Raw genomic sequence first — 23,763 nt, forward strand, 5'->3', positions numbered from 1 at the left:
GCCCCTCCAAAAAGTGAAAACTGCACTAATGACCCAAAATGAAAATACCTTCCAAAAATATTTTCTTAAAAACCACTGAAATAAAATATCTTCAAAAGATATTTATGAAAAACACCTCAAGAAAAGAAAAAGTTTCTGAATATGCATCCATGCCCCTATGGACACCGGGAGCAACCAGAGTCCTTTCTTGCAAAAGTGAAGATACGTATTTCATGGAAATCACTTAGAATAAAGATACGTGAAGTCAAAAACCAATTCCGAGCACAAAAAGTGAAGTTGTACCAAAAAGTGGCAAACGGGGAAAAAGACAAAATAGGGAAAAGGACGAAAAGTGAATAGTGTCTAAAAAGTGAAAATGTGAAAATGACGCGGTCCTCAAAGGAAGTTGTCAATCCAAGGAAAAGTGTGATAACCCCGAATTTCTGAATGCGGGTTGGCCAGGCCCACGCCCGAATACCCGAGGATGTTAAAACAAATGGATAATAAACGAACACAGAGTACAAAAGAATAAAGAAGAATAAATAAAATGCTGACAAGAAACTAAAATGATAATCTAATAATAAACCTCATAATATATTTCCTTTAATTAATAAACTCTTTTGATACAACTGATCCTCCAAAATACAACTCAGGAATCCATATTGTGTGGACCCCTAGAAAATCCAAACTAAACAAATGACAGTAATTACTGTCTAAATCAGGAAACTGAATCATAAAGAAACTCCTATGTAGCATCGGAAGAATGAAATAGACTGATCCTCGCTCAGCACGAACAACCTCTACTCCTGACGAACACCTGAAAAATAATGGTGGGTCAGGCTCACAAACAAGTTCTACTCTACTACAGTCCAAGCAGAGATCCGATACACGTATACATCCTAGTCAATCCAATAGTAACTAGTAGTCCGTATATATATATATAGACACACTAAAGGAACCTCACTAGACTATAGGGTTGTCTCAACCTGAATAGTAAGCAACATGCAAAACGCACATATAGTGGACATGAATACTTAGACCTACCAGGGTACACAACTACACTATATCTAGCTATACATCCCTGGCGATATACGCACCCTAACCACTGATCTTGAGACTCAAGCTCATATCATGGCACCATACTTATATATAAAAAAAACTAAAAATCATCCTATTCAGTATAAATTAATTGTAACACCCCCACATTTTCCACGCATAAGTTGATCAGGCTTATACACGAAAAACGAGGGATATCAAAAACAATTGGCAACATACAAGCATGGAATACAAAATGATAATAATAAAAGAATTTAGACAGGAAAGGAACACTAAATAATACAACATCCATCCATCCTTTACTTAATACAGTACTCCATTTCAACTTGGAAATCCTATGTCAAGGATCCCTAAATATAAACCTGAGAGTTCAACGTCAAAAGTAAATAAAAACTGAAACTGAAGTAATACATAAAACTTCTACCCTGCACTGGATCGTAAGAGTAGATGAGTTCGGATGGTGGTCCCACACTGCTAACCTCAACCTTGGAACGGGTACTGACCGTATCCTGAAATAACAACAATGGTGGGTCAACCCCACGAGCAAGTCCTCTCTACTATGACCCAAATCAGAGAATCAAATAAATTAATCATTATGAATTGGATGAGTACTATATCTGTATACATCCTAAGGGAACTACCCAATGTATAATATGACCTCAACCAGAATAGACGGTGATCACTTAGACTCACACTAGGTGGTTAAGTGTCGCCTTTCCCTACCCGGGAAATCAGCTATTATACATGGTGCACGGTACTGACAACATAGACTATAACGAACTACACAGTGATAACACCTCTCAAAGTACTGATGAATATACTGAGCATATAAATTAGGCAACACATGCCAATAATATTAACCTCAATTCGGATCTCTATCTGATATGATGGACAATGGTACGCCATGAAGTTTCACCATTTCTGCAATATAAAGCTTAGCATACTGTTCTGACGTAAAGTTTGAACGAACAGGCAGAAAATGAGCGGACTTGGTCAATCTATCAACAATGACCCAAATAGAGTTATGATTATGATGCGAAGTAGGTAATCCCTCTATAAAGTCCATAGAAATACTCTCCCATTTCCACTCTGGTATGGGAAGTGGCTGTAGCGATCCTGGCGGTCTCTGATGATTAATCTTAATCATCTGATAGCTATATCTCTCTTCATGCCGGCCCACCAAAACTGGCGTTTCATGTCCTGATACATCTTGTCTCCCCCTGGATGTACAGAGAATTGAGAAGTGTGTGTCTCTCTCATCACAACATTTCTTAAATTGTCAGCTGAAGGCACAATTAAACGTCCCTTGTACCTCAATCCTCCATCAGTCCCTATAGAATAAAAAGGAACATCTCCGGAGGCTAACTCTGAAACCCGTTCAATACACTGTTGATCTAAGAGTTGCGCTTGAATGACCTGATGAATGATAGAAGGAGTTACTACCACACATGCTATAAAAGCGTCTGCTAACTCATCAACAGTCTTTAAAGCATCCCACTCTGTTGTAAACAAAGCTGAAAGGCTGACATAGGGTCGGCGGCTGAGTGCGTCTGCTACAACATTCGCTTTCCCTGGATGATACTGAATAGAGAAGTGATAGTCTTTCACGAACTCCAACCATCTGCGCTGTCTCATATTCAGTTCCCTCTGTGTAAACAAATACTGTAGACTCTTATGATCGCTAAACAATCGAAAAGTCTCTCCCAAAAGATAATGCCTCCAAATACGCAAGGCAAAAACCACTGTTGCGAGCTCTAGATCGTGAGTCGGGTAATTAAGCTCATGAGGCTTAAGCTTCTTGGACCCATAAGAAACTGGTCGCTCTTCTTGCATCAACACACAACCCAAACCCTTCAGAGAAGCGTCGGTAAATACTAAATACTCGATTCCACTCTGAGGTGTGGCTAAGACAGGTGCAGAAGTTAACTTACTCTTCAATTCAGCAAAAGTAGTCTGACAAGAATCATCCCATACGAATGGTACATTCTTCTTAGTCAGATGAGTAAGTGGACCCGCAATTTTGGAAAATCCCTAGATGAACCTGCGATAATACCCCGCCAATCCCAGAAAATTGCGAATTTCTGTCGGTGAGGTAGGCTGTCCCCACTCCATAACTGCCGCAACCTTGGCTGGATCTACTACTAATCCTTCTTCTGACACTACATGGCCCAGAAATTTGACCTCTTTCTGCCAAAATTCACACTTCTCAAACTTCGCAAACAATTGATGTTCTCGAAGTGTCTGCATGACGGTGCGTAAATGTGGCATGGTCCCTCTCCGACTTAGAGTAAACCAGAATATCATCGATGAAAACAATGACAAACTGATCTAAGTATTCTCTGAATACTCTATTCATCAAGTCCATAAAGACAGCTGGGGCATTAGTTAAACCGAGAGGCATAACACGAAACTCATAGGATCCGTACCTTGTAAGAAAGGCTTTCTTTGGAACATCTTGTTCTCTGACTCGTAGCTGATGATAACCAGACCTCAAATCGATCTTTGAGAAGTAAGTAGCTCCCTTCAACTGATCGAACAGGTCATCAATTCTGGGCAACGGGTACTTGTTGCGAATAGTGACCTTGTTTAGTTCTCTGTAATCAATACAAAGACGAAGAGATCCATCCTTCTTCTTAACAAACAATACTGGTGCTCCCCATGGTGAAGTACTCCTGCGAATAAATCCCTGGCTGAGCAACTGCTGAATTTGATCTTTCAACTCTCGCATCTCCACTGGTGCCATTCTGTACGGCGCCTTAGCAATAGGCGTAGTGCCTGGAGCTAAATCAATGACGAAGTCTATCTCTCGACTCGGTGGCAAGCCTGGAATTTCCTGGAATACATCCTGGAATTCCTGTACTACCGGGATACTGTCAAGAGATACCGCAGTCGCTTCCTGTGAGTCCTCCTCAAGAATGAATAAATAAGTGCTAGGCCCTCTATCAGGTTGTGGTACAACAATAAGATACATCTCCTGTCCTGGTATAGCAAATACAATAGACTTTTCGTAACAGTTAACCTGAGCATGGTAATCAGATAACCAGTCCATCCCAAGTATAACATCATACGAATACATATCCAAAACTAACAAATTTGCAAGAAATCGAAGCCGGCCCATATCTATAAGGATATCACCGCTACACTCTCGTAAAATTGCGCCAACTCCCAATGGTGTATAAATATTAAGAGATTGGTCACATAACTGAGTCGTCATACCAGATAAGATAACAAAAGATCTAGACACAAAAGAATGTGATGCACCAGTGTCAAACAGTATACGAGCAGTTCTACTATGTATAGAAAACATACCCTCAATAGCCTGAGGAGCCTGCGCATTATGTGGCATGAAGTTATAAACTCTGCCATGATGCAACTGCTGTGGAGGTTGTCCCGGAGGAAATGGTGGTGCTGGAAGTGCCGGAAAATTCTAAACTTGCCCAATGGCATCGGTGGGGCCGGTAGAGGTAATGGCTGATTAGGTCTCGGCTGCCCATACTGTCCCTGCTTAGCTTTGGGACACATCTTGGCCGGATGCCCAATCTCTCTACAGTGATAACAACGTCCTGTAAAAGGACCTGCCTGCCTCCTCTGTTGACTTCACGAAAACTGTTCCTATCCGGTCTGAGGTACACCACCTTGTCTACCCTGATTAGGGACTCCATCCCTCTGCACATCTGGGTTTCCTTTGTTTTTCTTCCAAGGTTGATGTCCTTGAAATTTGCCCCGATCATTGGACTTGGTACCACTGCTGCTTCCTTTCTCCACTGTCTGGTAGTCTCGGTTAGCCCGCTTATCTCCCTTGGACTTCCGGTAATCACTCCTCATCTGGCAGTGCTGTAAAGCGGTATTAACCATCTGGATATAAGTAGTATATGCAGGACTACCTATGATCACCACTTTAATCGGCCATATCAACCCCTTAACAAAGCGGTCTCTCTTCTTTTCTTCCGTATTGACCTCCTCTGGTGCAAATAATGACAAATTAATGAACTTCTGTTCATACTCAGCCACAGTCATATCCTCCTGTTGCAGATCCAGAAATTCAGTCTTCATCGCTGATCTTACTGACATAAGAAAATACTTGTCATCAAACCGAGTCTGAAATTCAGCATAAGTCAATCTGGTCCTCTCTTCGATAGTAGTAATAGACTCCCACCACTGCAATGCATTGCCTATCAGCATAAACGTAGCTAGCATCTGTTTCTGCACTTCAGTACAGATTACCATCCGAAGATGACGCTCGTTCTCCTGTTTCCACTGATATGCTAACAGGACGTCTGTGGACCCCGTAAACGATGGTGGATTCCCTCTAATAAACGAGTGACGAGTTTTGTCCCATGACATTGGCTGTGCCACTGGTTTAGGAACAGGTACTATCGGAGGAGGTTGCTGGTTTCGTAGAGCAGATGCTACTCCTGCTACTACAGCTCGTGCAATAATATCAGCAACTTGAGGGGAAAATTCCTGATTCTCATTTTGAGTTGGGGAAATACTGCGATGACAGTTCGCATTCCTTGTCCCACGCCGAGACATCCTTCTTTTGGATTCAGAAAAATCTAACGTCAGTACATTATAATGGACTAAAAGAATACAAAGAACCCTAATACTTAGGCTCTAATTATTAGAATACACAACACGGAAGTATAGTAATCACAGATCCCTAAGACACTCGAACCTGGACTGCTCTGATACCAACTGTAACACCCCCACATTTTCCACGCATGAGTTGATCAGGCTTATACACGAAAAACGAAGGATATCAAAAACAATTGGCAACATACAAGCATGGAATACAAAATGATAATAATAAAAAAATTTAGACAGGAAAGGAACACTAAATAATACAACATCCATCCATCCTTTACTTAATACAGTACTCCATTTCAACTTGGAAATCCTATGTCAAGGATCCCTAAATATAAACCTGAGAGTTCAACGTCAAAAGTAAATAAAAACTGAAACTGAAGTAATACATAAAACTTCTACCCTGCATTGGATCGTAAGAGTAGATGAGTTCGGATGGTGGTCCCACACTGCTAACCTCAACCTTGGAACGGGTACTGACTGTATCCTGAAATAACAACAATGGTGGGTCAACCCCACAAGCAAGTCCTATCTACTGTGACCTAAATCAGAGAATCAAATAAATTAATGATTATGAATTGGATGAGTACTATATCTGTATACATCCTAAGGGAACTACCCAATGTATAATATGACCTCAACCAGAATAGACGGTGATCACTTAGACTCACACTAGGTGGTTAAGTGTCGCCTTTCCCTACCCGAGAAATCATCTATTATACATGGTGCACGGTACTGACAACACAGACTATAACGAACTACACAGTGATAACACCTCTCAAAGTACTGATGAATATACTGAGCATATAAATTAGGCAACACATGCCAATAATATTAAACCACATACCCCGACAGCCACACATCTGTCTATCGCAACGAATGCATAAGGTATAAATGAGTCTAAACTTATTAGCCAGCTCACATGGTTCTATATGGCAACACATCCATATAATATAAATGCGACATAATTAAACAGTCCATTTATTTCCTGAAATGCACACAGCATAATAATCATGGTTTATATATCATTTAACAGTATAAACATCCCATAAGATATCATGGATAATTTATATGACTAAAACCATGGCATTATTTAATTTAACAGTAATGTTTGATACCATTTAATAAGATAATAACACTATTTATATTTAACAATGTCGTTAAATAAATCACATTCATATCTGTACTGTAAACGAGCCAATAAATGTTTAAAAAAGATTAATTGGCCATAAGAATAATTAACGGGTAATAAAATAATAATTTTGTGGCCCGTCAAACCCGTAAATACCAACACAGGCCCTAAAAATCAAAGTTTAAGGTTCTGAAATTCACAAAAATGGCCCTAGGGGTAGTCTGGTAATTTCCAGCAGCTGAAAGGGCCCTTCACGCGCCCCCACGCGCCGCCCTAAGCTTCCCCACGCGCAGCCCAACCTTCCCCACTCTCCCACGCACTTGCACGCGCTCCCACGCGCGTCTTGAGAGTTCCACGCGCGTGCACGCGCTCCCACGCACGCGTTGATGGCTTCTTACTGACGCGGCGTCCTCCGGTTGGTTGGTTGCATCATCTTTCCTACATGCGCGACACACCGGATCAATCCACCTATGTTCCTTTCATCCTGCGGCTGATGATTAGCGCGCACCATCATATGGTGGCCCGCGCTACACCGAATCCATCTTTTAATCAATTTCCCATCAACCGGTCATGGATCCATGCGCACACAGGTTACCTTGCGCCGCAACACACCGGATTGCTCCGGTCTTCTTCCCCACTGCCGGCGACCGGAAATCTCACCGGAGCCTCGCCGGAAAATGCATAAAATTACCGGAAAATTCTAGAAAAATCCCTGAACCCTTAAATAATTATTTTTAGCTAGATTTAATTGTATAAGATAATAATTAAATATCTACCACCCTAAATAATTAAAATTTTATTAATTAAATAAACTAAAAATAATAATTTATTAACTCCTAACATGCTCTCAAGGCTCCATAATAATTTAAATAATTTAAACAATTAATTTATGGATTCAAAGGGGAAAAATAGATAATAACTTGCCTTTTGGATTTAAAATAAATCCGCCGGTTGCGCGTAGTCGGGTAAATTTCTCCTACACCGGTCCAAGCTCCTTTCTTTCTCTCTCTTCCTTTCCACACTTTTACAATGGCTCACTGAAAGCTATAACTTTTTCTAACTCCCGTCCATTCCTTCTAAGGTAGGCTAACTAATTTATATACAATTTATATAATATAAATATTACAAATATCTAATTTTACATTTAACTAACCACATTCCCAACCATATGGCTTCAAGTCATGTAACCACATTCCTAACCATATGGCTTCAAGTCTACCCATAAACATTAATGAAATCCTATCATAATCTCTAATTTCATTATGACATTATGATTTAATACTATTATTATTATTATAACTATTATTATTATTATTACTAATATTATTAATATTTTTATTATTATTTTTTATATATTTACATAAGAATACATTACAATCATAATCATACTTTACCATATGAATATACTACTTTAAGTAATTAATATTGCTTAATACAAACCTTACCAATTAATAAAAAATATAAAATATGAATACATGCACAATTAAATTAATTTAATTTAATACATTAACATACACAATAATAGATGAATAACTATCACATTAAATATACAGAAATAATTTAATTTAATTTAAATAAGCCCTTTTTAAACTACGGGGTATTACATTAATCCTCCATAAGTCATTCAACTTGTTCAGCTGACCTGACTTGAATATAAGTAGGACTTCACATTTTAGTTAATCCATTCCCTTATATAATAAATTAATCCTACATAAGTCATTCAACTTGTTGAGCTGACTTGACTTGAATATAAGTAGGACTTAACATTTTAGTTAATCCAATTCCTTATATAAAATAGGTAGGACTTAACTGGTAAGTTAATCCGTCCCTAGAATGCCACCGTCCCATACCGGTGCATTAAACCACACAATCCAACAATTGATGTAATGATTAAGAAAATACATCAAACAATCCAGAAATAACTATGATAATATGATATCAAGTTATCACAAAATAGGAATGACTTATTATTTATTTAAGCTTCCTATATCATATGTCCTACACAAACTAAATCTTATACATGATGATATTTTATTATACCGTCAAATAAGCATTCTCTATATCCAATTCATCCTACACATTTAATCTTAATTGCTAAAACATTTTAAAAGATTAAATCCATTCGTTTGTTTAAAACATTCAAATAGCAAGCATTATTATGATTGAGTCTATTTAAATTTATTTAAACCCAAACCTAGTTCCTATTTAATGTTCAAAAATCCTAGGCATGTTTCTACGTTTCATCATTCCACAGATATGAAAAATATATAATAAAAACATATAAAAATTCACACCGGAAATCAAATCAAAATCATGCATTTATCAATTCATAACACAAGAATAGATATGAACCAATTTCATAAAACATATGTTCTAATCCAATTAAACATGCATAATTATTTAATTTTATGTGTTTAATAAATCCTGCAATTTCCTAAGCATGCATAGAAACACGAATCAAAGAGAAAGAGATAGAAGAAGAACTTGCCTTAAACTTTCGGATCGAAAGTTACACTTCTTCTTCTTTGATCTTCTCTTTACATGATTTTTCTTCTCATTCCTTCCTTAATTTTCCTCCTTCCCTCTCTAACTCTCTCTCTCTCTAGAGTATATCACGTGAATATTTCTAACCCCCTTTTACAACCTATAGCTATATATTTATAGGCTAAATAAAATAACCCTAACCCTTTTCCCAATCCAAGTCAACTTAAAAAAATATATATTAAAATATTAAAAAGGTAAGTAAAATATGTTACGTATATAATTTATGTATATCTTATTAAATAAATAAATTATACACATCCCATTATTTATTAATGAATTATCCAATAATACTTGAGTTACCATAATATTATAAAGTAACTTAAAACATAACACGTATCAAATCTATGTATATTTTTATTATTTAAATATAAAACATATACATCAGATTAAATATTACTACCCAAGTTACCATAAAAGTAATTAATAAATTACTTTCCCTTTTATATATATTAAAAAGGTAAGTAAAATATGTTACGTATATAATTTATGTATATGTTTATTAAATAAATAAATTATACACATTCCATTATTTATTAATGGATTATCTAATAATACTTAAGTTACCATAATATTATAAAGTAACTTAAAACATAACACGTATCAAACCTATGTATATTTTTATTATTTAAATATATAACATATACATCAGATTAAATATTACTACCCAAGTTACCATAAAAGTAATTAATAAATTACTTTTCTTTTTTATATTTGTATATAATATATATCTATATATATACATACACAACTATCCATGGGTAATAATCCATACACATCCAACCTCCTATCCAAGTAGTCTATGGGACCCAATTGGTTGGCCCATTATTACTAACCATAACCATAAAAGAAAAATAAAAGAAAATAATAAAAGAAAAGAAAACATTTAATTTACAATTAATCAAAACACCATTTAAGCACATAATCTAATTAAACAATTAACACATAGACAAATACAAATAATACATGGACACATAATCAAATAATCAAGTAATACCTAATTCAATTAAACACATAAGCAATTAGTCAAATAATTAATTAAATAATTAACAATATAATTAAAATAAATAAATAAAAACCGAGACTATCATTTTAAAATTAGGAGTATTACATTCTTCCCCCCTAACAAAAGGAATTCCGTCCTCGGAATTCGCCTTTACTTTCTTCCATTATGCTTGGAAACTATGAGAGAAAAACATTCTCCTATTCCCAAGTAGATGCAACCTCACTATAAGGGCTCCACTTAACTCCAATATACCAAGTGGTATACAGGGTTCCAATATTTTAAGAAACACAATAATCATACGATGCGTAGGTTGTATCAAATAACAACGTAATCCTCCCATGTCGACAAGGGAATGATCTACATACCTCCAAGTGCCATAGAATATACGCACAAACTCCTATGCACCCAGCGCTAATAATTTGGTAACACTAATTTAAAGGCGACTGTCTTAATTGCGAAACACAATCTTCTAAAAGTCAATGTAATAAGTAAAATTGACCTTTCTCCAAAAATCGCCTTTCTTCCTACATAGAAAACAGAACGAGCAAACTACTCCCTGATAGAAAAACTCTAGTATACGAGTTCAACTATTTATAACATCCTACTGTTGCCTCCCAACCGTGTGCAGTTCAATACAAAGGGAAGTATCTCTTTCCGACATATTTTTAAATGAAGTCGAGGTCTGATTGTACAACTCTTACTTCCATTTCCAACCAACAAATGAGAGGTATGCATTGTGAAAGATACAAAACCTCTAAAGTTGTCACATTAACCTCCTTGTGCCAACAATATCACAAACAAAATTCCGACAAGTGAAGTAAACACTTTCAACTGTCCATGAAAATCTAAGATGTACGCCTCAAACATATCCTTTATGGTCTAATTTAATCTCTCGATTAATTCCTCCGTCTATAGATATGAAGTAAAGCTGCTGCTCCAAAATCTTCATAAAGCTCATTCGACATAGCACTTTGCATCCACTAATATGAACATCCACATGCTATAACACCACTATCACTGAACTATAGAACTACTATGTAGTTCTAAAATAAGCATCACTCAAATTTATGTCCTCAAGCGATCTTTCTCAATCCACCACTTAGATTCCATATGGAATATTGAAATTCCAAATCAATATCGATCCTTCCCACCGATTGTCACTCCTGTTTAGTGTAACTTTCATATTTGTTATAGGAAGTGGCTAAAGATTCCTACGATATCCGATGATCAACTTTCCATCTTTGTACCAGGTTTTACACTTAGGGCAATTATATATGCATCCTTATCCGTATTTGTTCACCAAAATCGACATTTGATATCATGATGTACCTTCTAACCGTCTAAGCACACCGAAAAAAATTATAAACTTTCCAGCTCAGTCGCCCGATCGTCATATCACTATTTACAAAAACTACTAAATCCTCCTCGAGTACCTTAAACTCCATCTGAGTAAGGTAATACCGTCTCCAAGGTCAGCTCCAATATTCAAAGTTGACATTCTCAACTACCGTAGTAATAACAAGTGTTATCATTACACTTGCTATAAATGCATCTGATAACTCAACAACTAACCGAAAGATTTAAATATTCTATCGTTTGTTGAGAGCATCCATTTACATCATTGCTTCCACCAGACGGAACTTGATATAAAGTGTGAATCACCATTGTAATCTATCTAAACCGTCTCGTGATACATTATATTCGTATGAACTAAAGTCCCACTAGTTCGAAATAGATAAGAATCAAGCTGACCTAATGTATCAGTCAACCAATATCCTTCCAGAATCCTGACCCTTGTGTAAAATCATAAATCCCGCAACTAAATTCATAAAATGCTCTTTCATTTCCACTTTAGTATAGGAAATGGCTGCAAAGGATCTAGTGATCTTTGATGGTCCATCTCTACTATCTAATAAATATTAGGCTTGAAGATAAATCACTATGTCCCTTCTCCTGCCTATCGTGAAGCATCATGTTTCCACCAGGATGAAGAACTAAAAGTTGTGAAACTCAGTCCGTGCATCCTCCATCCAATTTGTCTATAGAAAGTACCGTTAGTCTGGTACCACCAGCTTTCGTTTGTACCTAACGTTTAAATTGGAACATCTTCAAAAGCGAATTCTGTAACTAAATCTATCCACCACTGATCCGTGATAAACTTGCCGATATTGAAAATCAATCGGTAATTCCATTTATCAATAGTCAACTATGACTTTAACTCAACAAAAGTCAACAAACTACGACCTTTCCATACATACAATGCACCTCATCTTTATATAAGTATTTGGTTTCACCATCTTGTCTTTGGCACACCCTACTTCTTTAAGACAAGTTAATGACAATCCGACTTCTTTGTCTAACTTCAAAAGAATATGAAATCTTTCCATCCTCTACATAAGTCATCAATTTCCTTGCAACAGCTAATTGGTGCAAATTGTGACTAAAAATAAATAAATAAATAATTCCATATTACTTATGGAAATTAAGAGACTTAGTTTCCTCATTCATGTGCAACACAGACAAATTCCTCCTAATGACACACCTTCTTGAATAAATTCTTGATTAAAAATTTACTGATGAATATTTATTCAGTCTCCTATCATCACTCGGTGTCATTCCAATAAGTACTTAATCCAGTACTAAATCCTCCTTCCCACTTGCTAACAACTTCTGAAATTTTCAAGAAGATGTTCAGCAAATCCAGCACCTCTGATATATCATCATGGGGTTACAATGTTCTTTATTTACCATTACTTTACGCATACCAAAACATTAACAATCACCAATATCATAGCGTTGTAATATGATACGAATTCATACCTAACATAAAGTATATCAAATAAATCGTTCTAGATTGTTTGACTCGTAGTGATGGTTTAATTATCCCATCCCAAAACACACCATAATGACACATGTCCAGGTCCAATAGATTGGCTAGATTTATGTGTATCTACCAAATCCTACGACCGTATGCTCACAAATCTAGCGTAAATAGCGCTATTACACCATGTTATTAAAACAATAATTGGTTGATCACACACTTATGTCCCCAACTAAACCACATATCAAATCCCGAGTAATTAACAAAATTAAAAATAAAGCACATATGATAAACACAATAAAACAAAATATACTCCTACTTAGGACATCGTTCTTTCTAGAAAAGAAAGTCTCATTTGAAATCAACCTTACTAGATTGTTTCAAAATTTCCTTTTATAGTTTCGTAAATAATTATCCAACCTCGAAACATATCATTTAAAACATAACTTAAAAACACAAATGTTTGCCTAAGCAAATACCAAGGGCTTAACCCTCATCCTTCTTATATGTGGAATGTAAACCGTTTAACTTGGCTTTTTAAAGCGAATCAGAACGTCACAACATAATACCAATGCTCTCTTGTATGTGATTTAAAAATTATGTATTTCATTCTGATAAGAATATATCCAATCCCCAAACTCCTGAACAATACTTCTTATATACCTCTTTTAGAGATTATAAGAAAACTTAATTATTTGTAGATTGATCAACTCCAATTCTACTAATAACATTCGCTATACTACTAGCAATTCAGATCACCTCGCGCGATCATCCATCTTCAAGATTTAGTACCCTCTGTATTGGATGCACATAAATCTCCTCCATTAGGATCCTCTTCGGCTCCTACTCCTCGCTTGTCTCCTTTTTGAGATCAACTGAAGTCGTGTTGGCCCCGATATGCGGTGACCTATCACATACACCTAAATCTTTCTTTGGCTTATACTTTTAAAATAACGCTAAACGAACCTAAACCATCGATCCTTAACTCTGCCTTCTGGCAACGAAATCGATAACGTACTCTTTCACTCCTTTGGGTCTTTATCGCTTTCGCCATGAACCCGTCATTTTCCTAGTGCCAACCATTCTATGACTATAGAATATAATTGACATCAGCTCCTCCTAACAAACCGTAAATAGAGTACAACGAATCCTAATACGGGCTCTAAGGTTTAAGAGACGCAACGCGGAAGTCACATAACGAAAAACACTCCTAAGGACACTTGAACCTGGAGTGCTCTGATACCAACTGTGATACCCCCGGATTTCTGAATACGGGTTGGCCAGGCCCACGCCCGAATACCCGAGGATATCAAAACAAATGGATAATAAATGAACACAGAGTACAAAAGAATAAAGAAGAATAAAAAAAATGCTGACAAGAAACTAAAATGATAATCTAATAATAAACCTCATAATATATTTCCATTAATTAATAAACTCTTCTGATACAACTGATCCTCCAAAATACAACTCAGGAATCCATACTGTGTGGACCCCTAGAAAATCCAAACTAAACAAATGACAGCAATAACTGTCGAAATCAGAAAACTGAATCATAAAGGAACTCCTATGTAGCATCGGAAGAACGAAGTAGACTGATCCCTGCTCAGCACGAACAACCTCCACTCCTGACGAACACCTGAAAAATAATAGTGGGTCAGGCCCACAAACAAGTTCTACTCTACTACAGTCCAAGCAGAGATCCGATACACGTATACATCCTAGTCAATCCAACAGTAACTAGTAGTCCGTATATATATATATATATACACACTAAAGGAACCTCACTAAACTATAGGGTTGTCTCAACCTGAATAGTAGGCAACATGCAAAACTCACATATAGTGGACATGAGTACCTAGACCTACCAGGGTACACAACTACACTATATCTAGCTATGCATTCCTAGCGATATACGCACCCTAACCACTAATCTTGAGACTCAAGCTCATATCATGGCACCATACTTATATATAAAAAAAACTAAAAATCATCATATTCAATATAAATTAATCCTCCATAACTCATTCAACTTGTTCAGCTGACCTGACTTGAATATAAGTAGGACTTAACATTTTAGTTAATCAATTCCCTTATATAATAAATTAATCCTTCATAAGTCATTCAACTTGTTGAGCTGACCTGACTTGAATATAAGTAGGACTTAACATTTTAGTTAATCCATTTCCTTATATAAAATAGGTAGAACTTAACTGGTAAGTTAATCCGTCCCTAGAATGCCACCGTCCCATACCGGTGCATTAAACCACACAATCCAACAATTGATGTAACGATTAAGAAAATACATCAAATAATCCAGAAATAACTATGATAATATGATATCAAGTTATCACAAAATGGGAATGACTTATTATTTATTTAAGCTTCCTATATCATATGTCCTACACAAACTGAATCTTATACATGATAATATTTTATTATACCGTCAAATAAGCATTCTCCATATCCAATTCATCCAACACATTCAATCTTAATTGCTAAAACATTTTAAAAGATTAAATCCATTCGTTTGTTTAAAACATTCAAATAGCAAGCATCATTATGATTGAGTCTATTTAAATTTATTTAAACCCAAACCTAGTTCTTATTTAATGTTCAGGAATCCTAGGCATGTTTCTACGTTCCATCATTCCACAGATATGAAAAATATATAATAAAAACATATAAAAATTCACACCAGAAATTAAATCAAAATCATGCATTTATCAATTCATAACACAAGAATAGATATGAACCAATTTCATAAAACATATGTTCTAATCCAATTAAACATGCATAATTATTTAATTTTATGTGTTTAATAAATCCTGCAATTTCCTAAGCATGCATAGAAACACGAATCAAAGGGAAAGATATAGAAGAAGAACTTGCCTTAAACTTTCGGATCGAAAGTTACACTTCTTCTTCCTTGATCTTCTCTTTACATGATTTTTCTTCTCATTCCTTCCTTAATTTTCCTCCTTCCCTCTCTAACTCTCTCTCTCTCTAGAATATATCACGTGAATATTTCTAATCCCCCTTTACAACCTATAGCTATATATTTATAGGCTAAATAAAATAACTCTAACCCTTTTCCCAATCCAAGTCAACTTAAAAATATATATATTAAAATATTAAAAAGGTAAGTAAAATATGTTACGTATATAATTTATGTATATCTTTATTAAATAAATAAATTATACACATCCCATTATTTATTAATGAATTATCCAATAATACTTGAGTTACCATAATATTATAAAGTAACTTAAAACATAACACGTATCAAATCTATGTATATTTTTATTATTTAAATATAAAACATATACATCAGATTAAATATTACTACCCAAGTTACCATAAAAGTAATTAATAAATTACTTTCCCTTTTATATATATTAAAAAAGTAAGTAAAATATGTTACGTATATAATTTATGTATATGTTTATTAAATAAATAAATTATACACATTCCATTATTTATTAATGGATTATCTAATAATACTTAAGTTACCATAATAGTATAAAGTAACTTAAAACATAACACGTATCAAACCTATGTATATTTTTATTATTTAAATATATAACATATACATCAGATTAAATATTACTACCCAAGTTACCATAAAAGTAATTAATAAATTACTTTCCTTTTTTATATTTGTATATAATATATATCTATATATATACATACACAACTATCCATGGGTAATAATCCATACACATCCAACCTCCTATCCAAGTAGTCTATGGGACCCAATTGGTTGGCCCATTATTACTAACCATAACCATAATAGAAAAATAAAAGAAAATAATAAAAGAAAAGAAAACATTTAATTTACAATTAATCAAAACACCATTTAAGCACATAATCTAATTAAACAATTAACACATAGACAAATACAAATAATACATGGACACATAATCAAATAATCAAGTAATACCTAATTCAATTAAACACATAAGCAATTAGTCAAATAATCAATTAAATAATTAACAATATAATTAAAATAAATAAATAAATACCGAGACTATCCTTTTAAAATTAGGGGTATTACAAAAAGAGTCTCGAATACCATCCCCGAGCACTCAAGATGACACTAAGTGACGAAAAACTGAACCCAGAAAGGAAAAGATCAACAAAAAAAAAAAAAAATTGTGAAAATATGAGAAAAAGAAAAGAATGAAAATGACCGGGTCATTACAATATAAGCATGGCAACTATCAACCTAGGACTCAAGAAACAGGAATGTCATATAATAAAGACTAAGCAAAATGCACGGTTGCAAAACACTACAATCCAATGCATGTGATGACAAGCCAGTTCAAGAATGAATCCTGGACATGGTATGCAACTAGATGGCCTATATCAGAATGATGCACATAGAATCAACAACTCTAGACAAAGAAATATTCTATACTGCAATGCAACAAAATTAGTATCCTATGATCACTCATGGCTCGTGACCTCCTCTAATGCTTAAATGAAGCAGAGAATGGTTAAATACGAAGAATACAAGAAGCTTACCATCGAGAAGTCAGAATTTGGACCGGAAAGAACCTCGGTCATCAAGAATAGATCACAAGTGTATAAGATATCAAGATAATGGCATGGAAACAAAACAACCATAGCCTTAGAGTTTAAGAACAGATAAGACATCCAAATCATGTAGTTGAACAACTCAAGAATCAGGAATCATGATAAGGAAGGGCAAGAGACATCAAACTTAGGCCCTAACATGGCAAGAATCAAGAATTATATCACAAACAAGTTCAAAGGCACTTAGCATTTTCAAATGGATGCAAAAGAATCAAATAGAACAAGCTTCAATTTAAAGAAAGGCATTTTGGTTAACTTTGGAATTTCTCAACACTTTTGGGGCAAAATTGGAATTTTTGAAAGCTTTTGGTCAAGACATTCAATTACATTATAGAAAAACTTCATGACAAGAATCATGCAATGAATCAATTGAAGGAATCATGCAACTCAACTTCACATTTTTCAAACAAAGTTCAAAAATTTTCCTTTTTAAATATGTGAGACCCAACAAGTGTGATCACAAAACATTTTATCAATAAAAGCTCATTTTACCAAAACAATGCACTCAATCCAATTAAAACTTTCATAGAGGTCTATTTGAAACATTTTTTTTATGCGTTGAAGGCAAGACTTATCATTTTCAATTCAAAAACACAAAATCAAATCAAGTCATGCTTGCAAGCAATTTAGGCACTTTAAAACACATCCATGCATTTCTTTTTCAAAAACAAACATATGAGACAAGGTGGAACTATGCTCACAACAATTCAAACTTTCAAAGCCATTTAAGTTCTAAATCAACATCAACATCTCAACTTTGAAAACAAGTTAAATTTTTTTTTTTCTTTTCAATCCAAAATCAACTTTAAAATTCTTTTCAAATTTCATCTCAAAGCCCAAGAATCAAACCACGTGCCTTTTTGAATTTTAAAAACAAAGTTCGAAAATTTTTCGAAAATCCAGCATGGTTTACCCTTAAAAATGGACAGCCAAAAATTTTCAAACACATCGAAACAGCATGTATATCATGCAACAATGAAGAATCAATCTCAACTTTCAAATTATTCTCATTCAACAACTCATCAATCAACAAGGACACCGCCCAAAACAATTCACAAATCCAATTCAATTTTTGCCAATTCTCATTCTATCAACTACAATCACTACAATCTATCATTCATTTCCGGTTGTTCCCAGCAATATGCAACCAACATCAAAGTTTAGTTTAAATCAAATGTTCCCAATATTTTTTTTTAAAAAAAAAAAACTTTTTGCGTTTTTATTTTTTATTTGTTTTTGCCTCTTTTCAATTTTTTTTTTTTTTTTTTTTGTTTTCAATTTTTTTATATACAAGAATATGAACAGGTTAAAATGCAAAACTAAATAGAATGGAAATGAAAACAAGAAGAAAAAGAAAAAGAAAATAAAATAAATAATAATAAAAATTTGGAACATACCCGACTCAAAGAGGTGAAGAGGAGGGCAGAGGAAGAGATTGAGAACAAAACAGGGGTTTTTCAAGTCTCGCCGGACTTGGGGAAGACGACCGGAGGTTCGCCGGAAACTGCAGAAGCTCACCGGAGCTTGTAATCGGATCTCCTTCGCCTAAATTTGCGGGAGATGATGGGTATGATGTAATTTGAAGGACAAAAGAGGGATTGAAGAGAGGAAGCTTGGCCGAATGGCCAAAAGCTTTGCCAGCGACTATAGAGGTTCGGCGGCCACTTCGTCGCTTAGAGGTTTGCTTGCCGGGACTGAGAAATTGAGAAGGTGGTGGTGTGTGGTTGAGAGTATGAGAGAGATGTTGAGGGAGATTTAGAGAAGGAGAGAGTGGTTCAGTGAGAGTGAAAGAAATGGGGGCTAGGGTTTGGTGTGAAAGAGAAGATGAATAGGGAAGAAGAAGGGAAAAATAGAAAAAGAAAAGGAAAAAGGAAAATAAAAGGAGGGAGAGGAAAAAGAAAAATAGGAAATAAAAGTAAAATAAAATAAAATAGAAAAAAAAAAAAAAAAAACTGAACGGCCAGAGAGATTTCCGAAAAAGTTCAAATGACGTATTTTCGATCGATCGAAGTACTTCGATTGATTGAACTTTTAACTTCGATTGAACCTAACTTTGATCGATCAAAATGGAATTTGAAAAGTCCTCAACACAGGTGATTCGATTGATCGAAGTGGAACTTCGATCATCGGACTGGAGTTCGATCGATCGAAACCTCACTAGCAATACTCAAAATGCAGAAAATGGCTCTCAAGCCAGATTTTTCAATGCAACTCATATCTAGACGACGCAAAAATATGTAAAAACAGAAATGAGGGAGGAATAGGGTTGTCAAACACTACGAAAGGCACTAGTCTTTAACGTCTTTAGCAAGACGCTGGGCTCTTTTATCCTGGATCAAAAATCTTATTGTGCATCCCCTCCTTGATGGGGTGAATGACATTTTGAATCTCACCCAACAAATTGTTCCCTAAAGAACTTGTTGGATTTGATTCAAAGGAGATTTATGGTCCTTTGTCAATGCAACTCTTGGGCTTCTATGCCCTTTCAACACTTGGTTTTAAAACTTTCTTCCTTAAAATCATTTTGGAAGACAAATCATTGAAGTTTTCAACCTCAAGCAAAGACTCAACTTTTTCAATTTCATTTTCAGGACACTTTTCCACAACACACACTTTTTCATGTTTGTCCATTGAACTCTTGATTGTATCAAATATGTTCAATTTCACCTTCATATGCCCAAATGAAATTTTCATTATCCTCGTCCTACAATTGATGTTGGCATTGGCGGTTGCCAAGAAGGGATGGCCAAGGATAATGGGGAATTTGGCTCTTGGGATTTGGGACCGGTTCTGTGTCAATGACAACGAAATCGACCAGGAAAAAGAATTTATCAATTTTAATCAATACATCCTCAATAACACCCCGAGGCTTTTTGATGGATCGATCGGCTAGTTACAAAATTACCAACGTTGGTTTTAAGTCTCCTAAGCCCAATTGAACATACACCGAATATAGAATAAGGTTATCACTTGCTCCCAAATCTAAAAGAGCCTGGTTAATGACATGGTCACCAATGATGCAAGAAGTAGTAAGCGAACCAGGGTCCTTAAATTTTGGAAGAGTGTTATGTTGCAAAATAGAGCTTACTTGCTCAGTCAAGACCATTTTCTTTGGTGCTTGGCTTTTGTTCTTCATCTTTTGGGTGCAAAGATCTTTCAAAAATTTGGCATAAGTTGGAATTTATTTGATTGCATCCAAGAGAGGAAGATTTATCTTCACTTGCCTAAACATTTCAATTATTTCATTGGCCTTGGTCTTTTGCTTTTCAAGATAAATGGATCCTTTTAAGGCATCCGGAAATAGAGCTTTTGGCTCAAAATCTTTTTCAAAAACTTTTTGAGAATCATTTCCAACACAAGAATTTTTCAAATTATCTTTCAAAACTTTTTCAACAAAAGGTTCATGCACATGGAATGAAGGAGGAATAGGATGTGAAACAGGACGGGTGTCAACTTTTGGTTACATCGGTTCACTCTCTTTATTGTGAACTCCAACTTGATTGTGAATAATTTTTCCACTTCTCAAGGTTGTTACCGCATTGACATGCTCAATTGTGGGACTTTCCGATGAGGAATTGGTCTCCACCATAAATTGTTGCTTTGGTGGATTCAAAGGCATTTTCCCTTTTTTCCTATCATTTAATGTGCTAGCTATTTGCCCAACTTGGGTTTCTAGCTTTGCGATAAATTGGGAATAAGAATGAAGTAATTGGGTATTTGCCTCCAAAGTACCCAAAGCGGTCAACACTTTTTCCTCAAAAGTGGGACTCCTAGAATTTTCTTGAGAATAAGATGATTGATTATGGAAATGAGAGTTAGAAAATTAATTTCCATATGATGATTGAAAAGATGATCTATAACCTTGGGAACCTTGGCTTTGCAATGGGGGTGGAACATACTTGCCTTGAAAACCAACTTGGGGAAGATTTGAGCCTTCCCCTTGGCTTTTCCAAGAGAAGTTTGGATAGTTTCTCCACCCAGGATTATAATGTGTGCCATAGGGATTATTCCCTTGGTTGACAAATGCAGCATTATCTTGTTCATGATGCTCACTTTGCACATGTCCATGGGGATAATTGGAAGTAGAATCTAAGACACTAGAACAAGTCATGCATGATTTATTAGATGAACGATGGACATGATTAGGGGGGAGGAAGATACTTGATTCACCAAATTTTGGTTGATCAAAAATTGATCAAACCTTTGAGATAGAGACTTAACATCGGCAGCTATGTCATTGGAATTGTCAACTTGATATAAGTCGACATTCTTCCTTCCACCTAGATTTCTACCATTTTTAGATGACAAAGATCAATGCATTAAATTCTCACTCATGCTTTCATAAAGACGCCAAACAACATTTTCATGCTTATCAAGATAAGAACCACCCATAGATGCATCAACCATACCCTTGTGATTATCCGGCAAACTTTCAAAGAAGTATTGAACTAATTACTACTTAGGCATGTCATGATGTGGACACTTCCTAAGCAAATCATTAAATCTTTCCCATGCCTTATGAAACAATTCCCCATCACTTTGAGAAAATTCTCTAATTGAAGTTCTCATTGCATTGGTCTTTGAAATCGGATAGTACTTTTTCAAGAACTCTTGTTGTATTTCTGCCCAAGAAGTTATCAAAAAATGCCTAAGATTGTTGAACCAATATTTTGCCTTATCCTTAAGGGTGAAAGGAAAAAGTTTTAATCTCAAAACATCTTCCAGCATGTCTGTGTATTTTACGGTGGAACACATTACAAGAAACTCATCCAAATGCTTGTAAGGTTCTTCATTTGGAAGGCCATGATAGTTAGGAAGCATTTGAATAGTTTACGGTTTAATTTCATAGTGATGTGCTCTAAATGGGGGCAATTGAATGCATGTGGGTGCATTATAATCATTTGGCACATAAAGATGACGCAAAGCAAGAGGAGGATTCAAAACCGGTGGTGCTACATAAGTACCTTGATTGCCTTGAATAATGGGAGGTTGTGGAGTAAAAATTGGCCGAGGCATTCCCAATGGAACTTGACCTTGTTATTGTGGTGGAATGAAAGGTCTTGGCATGCCCAATGGTACTTGAATATTGTCATGATGCACATTAGGGTGGAGGATACCTTGTTGGTCGATGTGACCAAGGTCCTCCACACGGTCCTCATTGATGTCTTCCATTGATGAAATGGAATGACTAGAATTACCCTTCCCCTTAGAATTATGAACAATGGATTCAAGATTCAAATTAAGTGGGACAAGAGTAGGATTTAACAACCTACGACCATGTATGCACAAACAAAACAAAAACAAGCAACAACCAAGTAGTAATCACTTCTCCTCCGCAACTAATCATCAATCAACAATCCTCCACATACGATGATCCCATACTTCTATGCTTTGAACAATATGCAAGAAAAATTAAATTGTCTTCATGCTGGTTCGCGATTTATCTAAGAAAATAAAAAATTGCCTCCACGCGGGCTCACGATTTAACTAAAGAAAGATTTTAGAAAGGCTCACAAAGGGTCCTTAAACAACTTCAATTTGTTTTTTAATTTTTTTTATTTCTTTACCTTGGTCTTGCTTTGCTTTGCAATTTTTTTTATTTTTATTTTTGAGCTTTTTATGCTCTTGCTTAGCTTTGCGTGGCTTCTTGCTTCTTTTGCTTTTCAATTTCCTTTTGCTTCACTCTCTTGACTCAATTCACCTAGCCAATCAAGAACAAACACAATAAGTAACCAAAATAAAATAAAAATAAAGACAAAATCAAAAGAGTACTAATTCCTAATTAATTCCCAAATATGACGGTGTCAATTCCTCAGCAACGGCGCCAAAACTTGGTGTGTGGTCATGCTAGTGCACCAAATTGCATGCAAAAGTGTGTAGTGTGGCCGAGTTTAAATTTAGAAAATGTCACTACCACTTCCAACTAAAAATATAGCTAGAGTGAGTAGGGATGGTCCCAAGGGAAATGAGGTGTATTTGTGATGGAAATTAATGTCGGATTAGTAGGTCGAGTGATCAAAGATTGTTGGTGATTGATTAATTAAA

The 23,763-nt window shown here is 35.3% G+C and overlaps 1 pseudogene; it reads left to right on the top strand.

Annotated features, from left to right (window-relative positions):
* Positions 1-22,183: 22,183 nt before the first annotated feature.
* LOC132310774 (small nucleolar RNA R71) lies at positions 22,184-22,282 on the top strand (annotated as a pseudogene).
* Positions 22,283-23,763: the final 1,481 nt, after the last annotated feature.

The sequence above is a fragment of the Cornus florida genome, unplaced genomic scaffold (assembly GCF_030987335.1).
Source record: "Cornus florida cultivar Cherokee Brave unplaced genomic scaffold, ASM3098733v1 CherokeeBrave_3.0.0_Hap2_Chr05, whole genome shotgun sequence".
Taxonomy (NCBI): Eukaryota; Viridiplantae; Streptophyta; class Magnoliopsida; order Cornales; family Cornaceae; genus Cornus; species Cornus florida.